Here is a 16,056-nt window from a genome sequence, read left to right as displayed (position 1 = left end):
CATAGGAAGCTTCAACTTCAAGAGTTGGAGGAGTTAAGAAATGACTCCTATGAAAACTCAAGAATTTACAAGGAGAAGACGAAGCTTTTCCATGACAAGTCCATTACGCGCAAGCATTTTGAGCCGGGACATAAGGTTTTGCTTTACCACTCGAGATTGAAATTATTTCCCGGAAAGTTGAGGTCAAGGTGGATTGGGCCTTTTTTTGTAATAAAAACCTTCGAGCACGGAGTGGTTGAAATACAAAGTGAAGAAACGGGGCAAATTTTCAAAGTCAACGGGCATCGTTTGAAGCCATTTTATGAAGGTTTTAATGCGAATGCCCTTGAAATCATCCATTTGGATGTCCCAAGGTGTTAAACCAAGCTAGAAGGACGTCTCGCCAAAGACGCTAAAGAAGGGCATTTTTGGAAAACTTAAAGTTTTCATCGTTTTCTAATTCCGAATAAAAGTCATAGATAGATCCTTTTTGCACTTCACACTTCTTCTTCTCCCTTCTTGCATTAAGAAAGTGTTGGATTTCAAGGCCCGGTTTTCGTTTTGGTCAAGAGCAAAAATTGAGAAAAATTGCAACAAAATTCACGGGGACCGCATGTACTCAAGGGCATGTCTGCGTTAATAAAAAATGGTCCGCGTGTGGTCCCCTAGAGTGTCCGCTTCCATCTTCAGAAAACAGAAGCAGTTTAGTCTAATTCACGCGGACCACGTGTACTCGCAAGTCCGTCCGCGTGGGTTATTAAAACAGACCGCGTGCCACCTCCGAGTTCGACCGCGTGTAAATAATGCAAAGCAGAAAAGTTCCAGGTTTATTCACGCAGACCGCGTGTACTCGCAGACGCGTCCGCGTGAGATGTTGACTTTCGTTGACCACGTCTTGACCAAGTTTGACCATGATTTTAACCCCTAAACACTCCAGCCGGCCCTTCTTCCTTCCCACTTCTTCTTCTTCCTTTCCCTTAACCTCCATTAGAGCACCTCCATCTCCACCACTAAAACTCAGTTTCCCGTCAAACCACCGGTCGGAATTTCGCGAGACCACCAGCCATTCTTCACCATTTTTCATCCTCTACAAACCCCACCCAAAATCCGGTTCGATCTATGGTCGGAATTCTAGGCGCCACCACCACTCAACCGCCACTTTCCGGCCATTTTCCGGCCACCTCTCGCGATTCCGACACCACCATTGTGCTCCTCTTGGACAAGGCTACAAACCCCACCAAAAATATCTCTCAAAGCTCACCGGAAAATTTCACCGGAATTTCAAGTCGTTGCCGGGTTTCTCGGGTTTTCGCGGTAAATTGCTTCTCACGGGATATTGAACAAAGATTTAAGCTTGGGGTGGAGAGTTGCAAGATTTTCAAATCCCAAATTTTCGCGCACAAAATTTTCAAATTTCAAAGAACGGGTACATTCTTTCCTTGACTTATATGCATGTTTTAGAACAACAATTTTTATGGTATTGCAACTATTGAGTCTAGGAACGTTTCTTGCATTGATTTTTGAATTGTTTTAGAAGTCCATAGGGAGTCGGTTGGGAAATTGAATTGAAAACATCATTTGTTGGGATTGGATTCGTGTAGTTGTTATTCTTCTTGCAGGTAGACCAAGTCCACGTCTAGAAAACGCCCGGTTGCCGCCCGAGGCAAAGCCCCAGCTAGAAATCAAAATGATGCACGCGACATTCCAAGATTTCGGGATGCCAAGGCGGCCGAAAACTACATGAAAAGCCTGCCTAGAAAGGTTGTATCCACCAAATTTGTGTGCAAACCCACACTTATCTCCTTAGGGGTTCTTGAGGGGGTCACCCAATTGTTCCGTAACATCGGGTGGGAAAACCTTCTCAATCTAATGGCGCACACTTACGAGCTCCCTACCAGAGAGTTTCTTGCCGATTGAGGGTACGATAGCGAAAAGAAAAAAAGCCGCATTCCAACTTCTGGGGGACCGAAGGTATATTGATTTCGCAATAATAAACGACATCTTGGGCTTACCTTCTTCGAGCACATCCACGGTTTTCGACATCCTATCTGCCGAGTTCAACCATGAGACCTTTTGGACGGAGATCACCAGGGGTATCTTTTCATGTGCCGGTCTGGATAAAGCAACTTCCATCATTCACCCGTGCCTCCGTATTGCCCATCGCATCTTGGTGTGCACTGTCTTTGCCCGAAAAGAAGCCGGTCAGGTCACAAAAAATGATCTTTTCTTCCTTTGGCGTATGACACGACGTGAAAACCCACCAATCCTGGACTTTGCTTCATTCTTTTTCCATAAATGCGCACTCATGAGAACCAAAGCGTCCGGTGATATTTGCATTGGTGGATTTGTCACCCTTTTAGCCCGCGGTCTTGACATCGAGCTCCCAGACGAATACCAACCTGTTGACAATAAAACTCTTTTGGATGAGCATGTTCTCACAAACATGCATCACATCCGCCGAAGGAACAGGAACAGTTTCACATGGTATTGTCCTCAAGGGTTCGGATATCTCATTATTCCCGACCCTCGAGTCACCAACTTCACCTTCCACGATCGCACTCAGTGGAGACTCGCGAGGACCATCACTCAGTCAGTCAATGATGATGCGCTCCAGGATCAAGATGATGACGCGATGCATGTGGATGACAAGCCCGGCGATGAGCCCACCCATGGTCCATAGCACGCCCATCCCCAAGCACCTCCCGGATATTACCCGCTTCCCCCCAATTTTGCCGAACGGTTCGAGGCTCTTTGTGTCTCCAACAAAATCATGTCCCAACAAATGCACCATATGTGGGGGTGGCACCAATCATAAAACCATTTTGAGAACGTCCCACTTCCTCCTCCCTATCCATACCCTCCACCCACCCACCCACCCTTATCCCCCTCCACCTTACCCCTACCCTTACCCCTAATACCCATATCCTCCTCCCGATCCCCCGGTTTAGGTACTTTCGCCTCGCCCCAAGCATTGCGGACAATGCTTATTTCTAAGCTTGGGGTGGGGTATTCCCTTTTTCTTTTTTCTTTCTCATGCATTCTAACTTAGGTTGCATAACATTTTAGCCTTAATTTGCATTCATTTTTTTTATAAAATTCCAAAAAGATTGTATTTTCTTCTTTTTCACTTTTTATTTTTACATGACATTTAGCTTAGGGCATTAGCATTCATGCATTTTTATTATCTGTTTATTCTCACCCCCTTTGGATGCCATGGAACAGGTTCATAGTTATTGTATCATTATTGGTCCAGGATCTTGTTGTAATCTCTCCCATCGAACCGGGACCAGTAGCTGCAGTTTGGAACTTCATACTTGGGATCAGATGCTGGAAGCTTAAAGGGGTAAGTGATCATGGCTAGGTAGTTTCACGAAGAACTATGCATGCACTACTAAAAATTGTAGGATATACTATAGCAATGGATGTTCTTAGCCTTGCGGTCACTACCACCGAGAGGATCGCACTTGATCATGTTTGAACCGTTAGGATGAAGCACTGGTGCTTGTCCCCGAGTAGAATCCATATCCGGTCTCTTTACATCGCCATATTTTCTTTGCGATTTTCTTAGGATTTTAGAGAGTCTTTTAGTCCACATTTGGACATTTTCTTTATTTTTGAAATAAATCACAAGTTTAAAAACGAGCTTGCATATTTACGCTCCACACATGGTCATTTTCACACTTAGACCATTCGGATTATTATCGTTACTCTCTCGGTTCCACTTACATAATTTTGGGAACCAAATTTTGAGTCAAAAAGTTTTCTTGATAAAAGCAAAAATTCAATATGTTAGTGCATTATATTCTAGTTAAAAAATATTTATGGAGAGAAAGGTTCATGGCTATAATAATCTTAGATAGGTGACCGGTTCAATTATTGAACAAATTTTCCTACATTTTGGTCACCCGGCGTTTGATACTTATTTATTCATTTAGGTATGTTTTATTGTATATTGATCGAGTTGTTTTCGCAAATTGGTGATGTTAGGCAGACAGTTGAGTCGGATACTACTGGAGGTTTGGGCCAACACTAAGTGAACTGATTCCTACAACGATGCCCAAGCGATGAAACCCAATCACAGTTGAGAGTGGCCGACAGACGTGAGATCACGCAACTTTCGTGATAAGAGTGTAAAACTTAAAGAAGAGCTCCACACGAGCCCATCCAGCTGCTTTCTCCCTACTACAGATGTTCTTCATTGTATGCATGTTCCATTGGGGCTGCGACTGACCATCCCTCCTTACTCACCTAAAGGAGTTGTCCTAGCTGTGGGTTACGGTCCCATTGTTATCGGATGAAAAATTCATGAGATAATAGCAAGATTAATTATGACCATGTTGACTAACGGTGATCAGGTTCCGTGGTTCTATCCATTATTTTTATTTTCTTAGGATAGTTCATCCCGAGTTCATTTTAGTTTTGTCTTACTTGAGGACAAGTAAGGTTTAAGCTTGGGGTGATTTGATAGTTTCATTTTATTTACTTCTTTTTATAGTTTATTTAGCACATTCCATCTCATTTTAGTTAATCTTCATGCATATTTTCTCTTTTTGTTATTTTTCTCCTTTACCGGGTGCTTTCCAGTCTTTTGAGCTTATTTGCAGGATTTTTCGAAGACTAAGTGTTATTGGAGATATGGAAGGAGTGCGTGACTTTTGGAGGCTTGCGGTTTTCTTGTGGACTTGAAGTGGTGCGATTGAGCTTGGTGTCAGCATAAACAAGAAATCAAGTTGGACTTAATTTTTGAGCAAGAATGATGATGAGGCGACACGTACTCAGGCTATGGAAGATTGAAGGAGCATTGGACCAATCATTGGAGGCTTTGGAATGGCACAATTGGGCTCACAATAGTTATGCATGTGGGCTGAAGTGTGAATGAGAAGATTGGGCTAGATTGTATTTTAAATGGCCCAAGTCCCACAATCAGCGAGACCCACACGGTCCGCGTGGACCCATATGCGGTCCGCGTGAATTTTGCTGAATTGATCCCGAGTTTTGACTTGTTGACTCTACTTGTGGAAAGTTGGTGGGTAGCTTTTGTGCAACTTTTTGAATCCGGAAATGAGCCTTATTTGCTGGAGTTTTGGGGCATTTTTCATTATCACCTCTTGGAGAAAACCACTCTTTTGCTCTCAAGAACATTGGAGAAGAAGTTGAAGAATTGAAGATTGGTGTTATTTTCTTTCCATCTTGCAACTAGAACAATGTTTGGTATCACTAAACTATATTGCATTTCTTTTACTTTGGCCATGCTTGGCTAAACTTTCATTTGGTTGATTAGGGTTTAACCCATGGATGATTAGTTGCTTTGAAGACTTATTATTATCTTGTGTTTGAAGTTTATGGAAATGTTTTCTAGTTAAACATCTTGTTGTGTTTATTTATTTTTGATCATGAGCTTAGACGAATGAATGCTTATTTTGTTGACTAATTTCTTGATTAAGTAATGGACCCTCAAATTAGTAAGCAACAAATGCTTTATATGTTTGTTTTCATTTCATTTAGACCATGGAAATGTTTCCTCCATAATGATAATGTAAGCATCTGATTATCTTTTGGACTTGGTAACTCTTAGAACTTAAAGGTAATTGATTTTCACAAGATTATATGCTTCATTGATTTTGTGACTTTAATTAAGGAAATGTGTTAAGAGCTCCTCTAGCCATTTTAATAACAATGAAGGGTTGAGGTAATTTGTGCTTATGGATTGCTATAGCCAAGTTAAATTAATTCACAAGTGTTGTTCTATTTAGTCTAATGATAAGTCAACCATGTCATCCATGTGGTGTACCCAAAATCAACCAATTTCACTTCATTGAATTTAATCAAATCTTTTACTTGTTTACTTGTCATATTTACATTCTAGCTAGTTTTAATTTTGTCAAACAATCAAAAAGAACTAAACCCCCCCATTTTACTTTTACTTTTGTTTTACAAGTACTTGAACAAGTGATTTACATAGAGATTTAAATTGAACCAATCTTCGTGGATACGATCCCTTTACCACTATACACTATTTTAGTGTGTAATATTTAGGGTATTAATTTTGTTGGCCTTGACAACCAGCACACTTCCAAAGTGGCCACAGGTCAGACCCCCTATTCCTTAGTGTTTGGGACAGAAGTAGTAATCCCTACTGAAGTAGTGATCCCGACGGCAAGACACTTGCAACAAGACCAAGAGAATAATGATAGGATTATAGCAGAGGATCTTGACACTATTGACGAGCTTAGGGATCTTTCCAAAATACCCATTGCTGCTCATCAACAAAGAATCACCAAGGCTTACAATAGGAATATAAGGTTCAGAAGGTTTCAAATAGGAGACTTGGTATTAAGGAAAACATTCCAAAACACCAAAGATCCTAGTGTAGGAAAATTGGCTCCCAAATGGGAAGGACCATATCTTGTAGATGCTAAAGCAGGAAAATGAGCATACTGGATAACACACTCGAATGAGACGTTCTGCCAAGATCATGGAATGACATACACCTCAAAGCATACTAAATCTAAGTAGGATCGAATGATCCACAACAAAACCAAGGTACACATGTTCTTTACCTTAAAACTTTTATTATTACTAATTTTCTCCTCGAACACAGTACTAACTTAAGCATTGGAGGGGCGTTAGCTAGAATAACGCCAACCCTTAGCTAACGTTTGCTATGCAGAACAACGTACAGTTAAGGATCTTCAAGAGTGAAGATCCTGAAACATCGAGATCCTCCCAATCGAAGATCCTAGAATGTCTTTATCCTCAAGTTTGAACACCCTAAAGCACAAGGATCTTGACACATATAGATCTCAATACTTGGTAAACTCCATTATATTTAACAACGTAATTTATAAACTATCATGTACACAAGCTAGAGATTGATCATCTCTCCCACGCCTAAGGGTACTTAATCCCCTCTATGGTTTAAAGACCTAATTACCTCTTTCACACGAACTAAGGTTTATACACCTCGCTTAGACGCATGATATCTAACTGTGTGATACAGGTAAGGGGATCATTTCACGATTCAGTGCCTTGGCAACCCTCTTATCTTTGAACACAAGTTGAGATCCTCAAGGTTTATAACACTTTCATGTCATCTAGAAATCAGGATCATTACCCCAGTGATTACTCCAGGTTTATAACATTTTTATGTTATTAGGATTTTACCCCAGTAACTACTTAAGGCTTATAACATTTTCATGTTATCAAAGATTGGGATTTTTGCCCCAGAAATTACGTAAGGTCTATAACATCTTCATGTTGTCACACGTTGGGAATGTTCCCCAGAGGATACGGTCAAATTGTAACATTTTAATGTTACCTATCCGATGAATTATATCACAAGTGGGGATCCTCCCAGGAATATAACATTAACATGTTATCTATTTTGTCTAAGTCTATAATCTAAACAGGTTATCCTAAGGATAAATTTCCCTTACGAGATCCAAGATCCTTATTTTTTAGGATCTCTGACAGTAAGGATCCTTGCCCTTAAGGATCCTCATCGACCTTCATTGGTAAGGGACCTCATTCCCAACATTGAATCAAAGTTCTCTCCTCGGTTGGAATTTATCCTCAGTAAATTCTAAAATTCAAAGACTCATGAAGCTTAAAAAGAAACTCGAAGACAATCAAGTTCCATTTTTCCTTAACTTTGAAGTTTTAAAATCAAGTATCCTAAACTTTCTAGGATCCTATACCAATCGCTGACATATGAATTTTCGCCACTTTGGAGTCATTCGCTATTTTGATATATTCACAGAAGTTTTAAAAGCGTATTAAAAACTCTTATGAGTTGCAAGTTAATCACTAAACCTCTAAAAGAAACTTTTAGATCACTTAACAAAGCCGGTTATTGTTATTTTTTAACTAATCATTATCAGTCCATTTTGTTTGAAGAATCGTTCACTTTTTTCAGGATCTTAACCATTCAAAGACCTTAGTATTGTATTATGCATGAAACGTTGAAAGACGAAAGAAAGATCAACCATTATATTCAAAACAAAAAGGCCTACAACCTTACAAGAGTCATGCGTCAAAATATTATGCTACCCTAATCACCTAAAAGGCTTAGACCTTATCCTGTTCATCATCATCCTTCTTCTCCCCCCCCCCCCCCCACCGGTCAGCCGCAGTACAGGATCCTGACTGGCGGTAGCAGACTTGCCAGTTAATTTGGCCAATACCTCGCGCCAACCAACCACGTCCCAGTATCCTGCATTTTTAAGATTCCCAGCCAGACGGATCTTGGCCTCCCAAACGGCCACTACAGCACTGACCTTTGCGTCGGAGATCACCTCCCCCATCTCGCGTACGATCTCCTCCTCTCTCTCATCCTTTTCCTTGATAAGCAGCTCCACCCTCCTCAGAAGATCCTCGTTAGTCGTCTTCCATATATTTTCCTGTCCCTGAAGGGCCTATTCAGCCCTCTCCGCCCGGATCCTTAGATCAGCGGAAATATGATTAGAGACCTATGATGAAAATATGGTAAGTTAGCGAAAAACAAAATGAAAGATGGAGCGAAAATGAAATCAACACTTACAGTCTGAGAGAAAGAGACCAACTTCTGGAGCGCTTCCTCAGCTCCAAGGCTCTCCAAAGATAAACCTGTGGATTCAGTAGTTTTCCTCTTTTGAGATCCCGAAGTTTTCACTGTCAAATCTACGGTCGACCTTTTAGGAGGAAGAGAGGACGAACTCTTCTCATTCTTCACTACCAGCTGATCTCCTGACATAGCTATATCAAGATCATCAAGAGTGAAGCGAGCACTGGAGCGAGTGACCTTGGATCCTGTATACAACAAAAGATTATTAAAGATCCTCATTACAAACAGAAAAAAATTAAGGATCCTTACCCGTCGACATGAGGTCAGTAGCGGAGAAGCTTTCCTGTGGGATGGCTTGATCGAATCGGAAGGATCTCTCGACTTCAGATAAGGACAAGAACTTCTCAATCTTCTCTTCTGAATCCTCAGCAACGGGAACAAGTTCCTCGAACTTGAAGGCTGCAAAGGAACAAACAAAATAAGAATAAGATTCCAGGATCACAAGGTAAAGCATTGAAATCCTACCCTTCTTAACCCAATCAGTGGGCAAGAGATCCCAATTGGGAACAGATTCATGCCTGATAAAGAGGTATCTCCTTTTCCAAGCTCCATCATTGTGCTTGGTTTTCAAGATTAGAGAAGATCTGAGGGTTTTAACCTTAAGAAGGAAACGATAATTCCCAAAGGTTGTGAGATCGTATACACAGGCCAACTTAGAAAGGCCTATGTCAAGACCTTTTGATTGATTTATCTGGTCGACCCAATATAGGATCCTCCAGAAAATTGGCATGGCCTGGATATACGAAATCCCAGCCACGCTAAAAAAATCGGAGACGATCCCGGGGAAAGGATATCTCAAGCCTAAGGAGAAAGGATACTCAGGAAAGCACACCCAAGTGGAAGAGACGAAATGGGGCTGAATCAGAGGATCGAAGGGCCTGAAAACAGCACTGAGAGGAAAGGCCCCATTGAGTTTTAGAGACTCGATGTCGTCATCGTCAAAAGAGCATGTCTCCTCATAAGAGAGGATCCCCTGGTCGATGAAATCATCGTCGGGAAGGGCCAAGATGCTTTTACGGGAGACAACCATTTTTCGACCCATGGTAGAAAGAATAAAAGCATGGAAGAAAAGTTACCTTCAAATCGCAAGATGGCACAAGAAAAGAAAAGAAGAACGAATAGGAGAATATTAAACTGATCCCTCATATTTATATTGGGCCGGTGAATATGATTTAACTGCTAACGGCTAGTAAACTATCCGTTGGAATTTAAATCACCCAGTCGTTATGGTTAAAACTGAAAATTAGTATTCTATCTTCATTTACCTATTTACTTTAAGTTATTCCTTTAATATTTACAAAAATAACCCCGATATTTTCAGGAATAACTTGGGGGCAATTGTTAGGGCCAGGATCCTTACGATATTTAGGATCCTCAAATATCCAGGATCCTCAGCTACATTAGGATTCCGACTAATTACAGTTATTATTTTTATCAATATTTATAACGGTCATATTTTGTCTATAACTAACACATGTGCAGAAGGAGTCAAGGGAAGACCAATTCTCAACGAAGAATTATCTCAACTATGCTAAAGACCCGGAATACTTTGTCAAATAACGTTCATGAAGCTGGTCGCAGAAGATCCCGGAAATGTTGGACATCTTGTTGGCTAGATTAGACTATAAATTGACACTTGTAATCTGTACACAACAAATTGTTCTTTAGCCTAAGCTTACTCTATGAAATTCTCTACTTATTCTTACTAAGAACTCACTGTAATCGTCAATTTTACATCAATAAAATCATCAAGGCAGGTGATCATTATCACCTCCCAAGGTTTTATGTCGGAGATCCTAGTAAGGATCATGAGCTTTCCTTGTAAACCATTGTGTCACTTACTTTTACCACTTGCTATTACACAATCTGAACATCACAGCCTCTCATTCAATTTGGTTGAGTAGTACTTGTGTAATTTTTGACCAAAACAGTACGTAACTAAGATTTTATCGCCTCATGATATTTGGTTTAGCCTTATTTCTTGTTCCTTATTTGGTTGTGGGATTAGGCTAGAATCAAGTATTTGAATGTCTATAGGATCCAGTGTTATGTATGTTTAGCATACGCGAGTGTTGTAAGGTTGGTGGAAGTTTCATGGATGAGTATATGTGTGAGGAGCCGGTCAGATGTGGAATGTTTAGCCATTTTCGAGATAGTAAGGATACGATATATGTGCATCCTAGTTGTGGTAGTTATGTTGGATGGTTGTGATGATCATTGAGACAAATACCGGTAGGTGTGGAAGGTAGTATGGGCCCGTACTACTGATAGCACAGGACCTGTATGCATAATAAGGAAGTCACACACCCCAAGGGTTTAGTCTTGTGTTGTGATTGTAGAAATGTGCATTGTGGCTTTTCTGATGTGTTTTGGTTCAATCTCAGAATCATGGAGACGAGAGGATCAGGGTTTGGAGCGGTTGGCCAGGATAGGCCAGGATTGACTGATGATCAAATTCGGGAGATCATCGCCACTGAGGTGGCTGCTGCTCTCCAGAGGTCTATACCGGAGACGTTTGGGTCTATCACGACCGTTATGGTTGAGCTATTTGATGACGTTATGCTGCTCTTTCTGAGGCTGTTGTTGTTGTAGCTACCGTGGCTGTTTCTACAGTAGGGATTCAAGGAGAGAGATCCTTCCAGTACATGGACTTCGACAATACGAAACCCACGAAGTTTGATGGGGTCAGGGACCCAATTGTGGCGATAAGGTGACTGTCTGATGTGGAGGGTTTTTTCTTCATATGTTCTTGCCCTACTGACCAGAAGGTTAAGTGCGCCCTGAACCTTCTCCGGTTAAGGGCGAAGGATTGGTGGAGATTGGTGACTGGCTTTTACACTCCTGAGCAGAGAGCTGCTATTACTTGGGAGCAGTTCTCGGAGATGTTTCGCACGAGGTATGTTCTCTTGGTGGAGAGAGAGAGAGAGAGAGAGAGAGAGAGGTTGGCTCAGGAGTATCTGGATCTGAGGCAGGGGACTGAGATGGTGACGGAGATGACCAATATGTTTACTAAGAGGGCTATTTTCTTCCCTGATTTTGCTGCTTCTGAGAAGGCTCAGACGACCCGGTACTTGAGCATGCTCAAGACGGATATCTGACAGTTTATGTCCACCCAGTGTTATGGTTGCCTCGCTAAGCTTCAGAAGGCCGTGAGGAGATGGGAGATTGAGATAGAGCTCCAGTCGAGGGAGTTGAGGCAGGCTCCTGTTCAGTCTCAGCTTACGGCGAAGTAGTTCAAACCCACTGATTCAGGATCTGGGGGACAGAGGGGCCGCACTTGTGGGAAGTGCGGTAAGGTTCATGAGGGTGTTTGTCGGTCTTCTTCTTTTGCATGCCGCAATTGCGGCTGGGAGAGACACTTTGCGAAGGATTGTGATCATCAGGCTCCTCCGATAAGTAGCATGATCTGTTATCATTGTGAGCAGGTGGGCCATGTGAAGGCCCAATGTCCCTTACTTACCTCCATGCATGTGTAGGCGCCAACTACTACTACCCCGAGGATTACGGATGGATACCAGGGTAGGGCGGAGCCCCTAAGGGCTCGAGGTCATGCATTCCAGCTCACTGCAGAGTAGGCCAGGGCGGCGTCAAACGTTGTTACTGGTATGTTTCCACTTATTACTCTGTTAGTTGTTTTATGGTATGCTTATGTTTATGATTCTGCTAGGTACCTTCTTAGTTAATTCTTTATCTGCTCTTGTGCTTTTTGACTCGGGTGTGAGTCGGTCCTTTGTATCTCAGTCTTTTAGAAAGGGTTTTGATATGACTCTTGGAGATTTGGAGTGTCCATTTCAGGTTTCTATCAACAACAAAAACGGGATATCTACATCGAGCGTTTACCAGGGTTGTGTTTTGGAGATTTTGGGGGTGCCTTATTCGATTGATCTGATTCTTATCCCTATGGGGGATGTGTGTGTGATAGTAGGAATGGATTGGCTGAGCAAGTTTGGGGCTATGATTGACTGCGAGGGTCAGCGGGTGGTAGTTCGAACCCCAAGCGGGGGAGAACTGGTTATTTTTAGAGAGGTTACCATGATTGGGTCAGCTTGTTGTTCTGCTGCCATGGATCAGGAGTATATCTAACATGGTTATGTGGGATATCTTACGTATATGGTTGATACTCAAGCTAGGAAGCAGGTTTCGGTTTCAGATGTGCCTGTTCTTAGAGAGTTCGTGAATGTGTTCCCGGAGGAGTTACCCGGCGTGCCTCCCGAGAGGCAGGTTAAGTTTAGGATTGATTTGGTTCCTGGTGTGGCTCTGATTGCCAAGGTGTCGTACCATTCTGTTGGATTAATGTCTAAGTCCATAACTATATTTGGTATGTACTTGACCCGACCCGGCATGGTCCATTTGGGTTGCACTTCACCGGCACAATTTATATGGATAGTCTTTTGAGAATAGTATATTTATGATTTATATTAATATATTATAATTTCTAATATATTAATATGGAATCATATTATTTAATTAGTATTGATCAAGAATTAATTTAGAATTAATTAAGTGATCAAAAAGAACTAATTAAATATGGACTCTTATATATATGGAATGGGCCAAGTTCATTTAGGTTGGGCTAAGCTTTCATGGATGGTCCATGGAGCTTTTAACCCATGGATCCTATGTAAATGAAAGGTCATGGGTATTAGGGTTTACATGGATGTAACTCAAATCCTCCATAATATATAAAGGGGTCCTTGGCTCACAAAATTGGAACAAGTGTGTGAAAATAAGAGTGGGCCGATTTTAGTGTGCATACATATTCTCACAAGTTCTTCCAAGGTGTTTTGGTGATTTGTGATTCCATTTGAGGCTTCCACACTATTGGGGCTAAGCTCTTAAAGCTTGAAGACATCAAGCTACATCAAAAGGTATGTCATCTAACTAGAACTTTGTAGTATAGGTGATTCATAATATGCTAGTTAGGATGAAACCTTGGAATAGTTAATATGTGCATGTATAATAGAGAAAACATAGATCCAAGGCTTCTAGGGTTGCATGTACACCATAGGAGTGTTAGAATGCTCAAAACCCAACAGTGGTATCAGAGCCATGGGTTGTTTTCTGTTATATTGATGCAAATGTTTTATTTTCAAGTTGGAAAAAAAGGAAACAAAAAACATGACGTTTGTCAAATTTTAAGATAATTACTTGTTTTGTGAAAAACGAATTATTTGTAAAATTTGAATCATTTGTTATATGAGTTGAATTAGGTCAAATTTAGTAAAAGATAAAATGATATGATTATTTTATTAGTTTTAAAAGTTTGATCTAAATGTTTTAAGGAGTTACATATTTTGTCATAAAATTTTGGAGCTCAAAAGTTTTTTTTAAAGTTGTGATCTTAAGGGTTTTTGAAACTTCCATAAGTTATGGATATGAAAGTTTTTTTTAAAAAAAAAATTGATTCAAAGTTTTTATGGAGTTACAAAATTTGGTGTTAATGTTTTAAAGAATTCCATAACTTGTTCTTAAGTTATGGAACATGGAAAGTTTCATCATAAAACACCATTAATTCCATAAGTTATGGAATCCAAAGGTTTTCAAGAATTACAAAACTTGCCCTCAAGTTTTGGAATTTGAGAAAAGTTTTTTATGAAAAAAAGAATTGAATTCTAAAACTCTTGGGATCATAACTTAAACAATTAATTAAATGGTTTTAATTTTGAGTTTAATAATTGGAATTATGATGTTTTGTTGAATAGTTCAAATTAACTCTTATGGACTTTATTAATAGTTAATTAAAGCGTTTAATTAAAAGAGTATTATTAATCCATAAATATATGGTTTGAGTTTAATTAAATTAAAAGTCTAGTTTAATTAATAGATTAAACCACCAAGTATTTTAAATGTCTAAAATACACCCTTATACTATTATAATATTAAAAGTTTAATATATTATATGTATAAAAGCAAGTCGTCTTACCATTAGTAGGCCTCATTCACGAAGCCGGTCTATAAGGGGGTATAAGCTTACTGCCTATAAAATGGCAGTTTAATGGGTGTCCACTCTCACTCACCGCTTCCTTGACCGGTGGAGGGTCGTTAGCCGAACAGGTAGGACAAGGACTATAATTCTCCCTTCATTATAAGTATAATGATAAATACTAAGTAACTAAACACTTATAAATTCTCAATCTTAGTTACTTAGGAAAATGTGAATAAGGTGCTAATCCATGAAATTACACTTTGCACTTTGTTTAAGCTGTTAGTGGAGCGTGTGTGGTTAACCGACACACTAACCTGGACTTAACAAGGTAGGCAAAGGGTAACTTAATGTTTATCATAGTATCGTTGGAGCGTGTGTGGTTAACCGGCACATCGATTGAGGGGTAAATATTAAGGGTACCAAGTATATTTGCATGGTTACTTCACACCTTGTTTTGTAATCCTCGGCATCCCAGTCACAAAACCTGAAGGGCACACTCGAGATTGAAACATGCCATTGAAAAGTTCAATGAATCTTAAAAGAATCTAGGAGTTTCAAAACCAATTAAAACCTAATAATACATTTCGTTTATCTTGGTGGAAATTAGTGAATCGTCATTCACCTACCTTCAAATATTTTATAGCTTGGATTACGGCATCCCTCTTCCAAGTTATAAAATAGTTTGTTGGGTCCTAGCCTTAATATATCATATTGGGTGTTATATTAAGGACTTAAATCAACTTTACGTGAATTTCTCCCATTGTTGATGTCTGGTTTAGACAACAATGATCTTCCCAAACCAAGCTTTCCTAATGAATATGACTTCCCGAGTTTGGCTCATGGAAGTCATACTTCTCTTCCTCCACCTCCTCCAATTATTCTCCCTAACCCACAAGTTCAAGGTCACTCAAGCCCTAATGGCAAGCAAGGTCTATGTGTGATCACATCTTAGAGATGAAGTCACATATTGACAAGCCGGGAGAGTTGGGTGTCAAAGTCTTGAGAAAGTTGGATGTTCAATCACTTTCTAAGTCACATAGTGAGTTCCTTTGGGACTACTATGAAACAGACTATGACATGAACCTTAATGATCATATCTATTTGCTTGGTGCTGCTGAATCAGTAATGATTTGGAACGATAGTAAAGCAAATTTGATTAGAAGATCAACTTCCCAAAAACTTTATGGACAGTGACAATGGTGACACTGGAAATCCAGAAAAAGCATTCTCTTCCCAATGGAAAGGGATTGGCCATAGTCAACCCGGTTGACCAAATGGTAAAGAGAAAGGCTAAGTCTGAGATAGTCCCATTACCAAAGGGTCCATATGTTTATTTTGCCAAAGGAAGGGGCGTTGATTGCAAAGCTGCCAAATTTACCTAAGGATGTTAAAGTCAATAAGTTTGACTCTACATCAGGTAGAGCCCATTATCTAACTCTGTTAAGTTCTATTCTGAGATCCTCATTACATGATGTGACTGGGTCACATGTTGATGTTTTAAGATTCAAAGAATAGAGAGAAATCTTAAAGGAAGTATATATTGATTCTG

The sequence above is a fragment of the Lactuca virosa genome, chromosome 7 (genome assembly GCF_052849685.1).
Source record: "Lactuca virosa cultivar CGN04683 chromosome 7, Lactuca_virosa_CGN04683_v6, whole genome shotgun sequence".
Lineage (NCBI taxonomy): Eukaryota > Viridiplantae > Streptophyta > Magnoliopsida > Asterales > Asteraceae > Lactuca > Lactuca virosa.
This window is presented reverse-complemented; position numbering follows the sequence as displayed.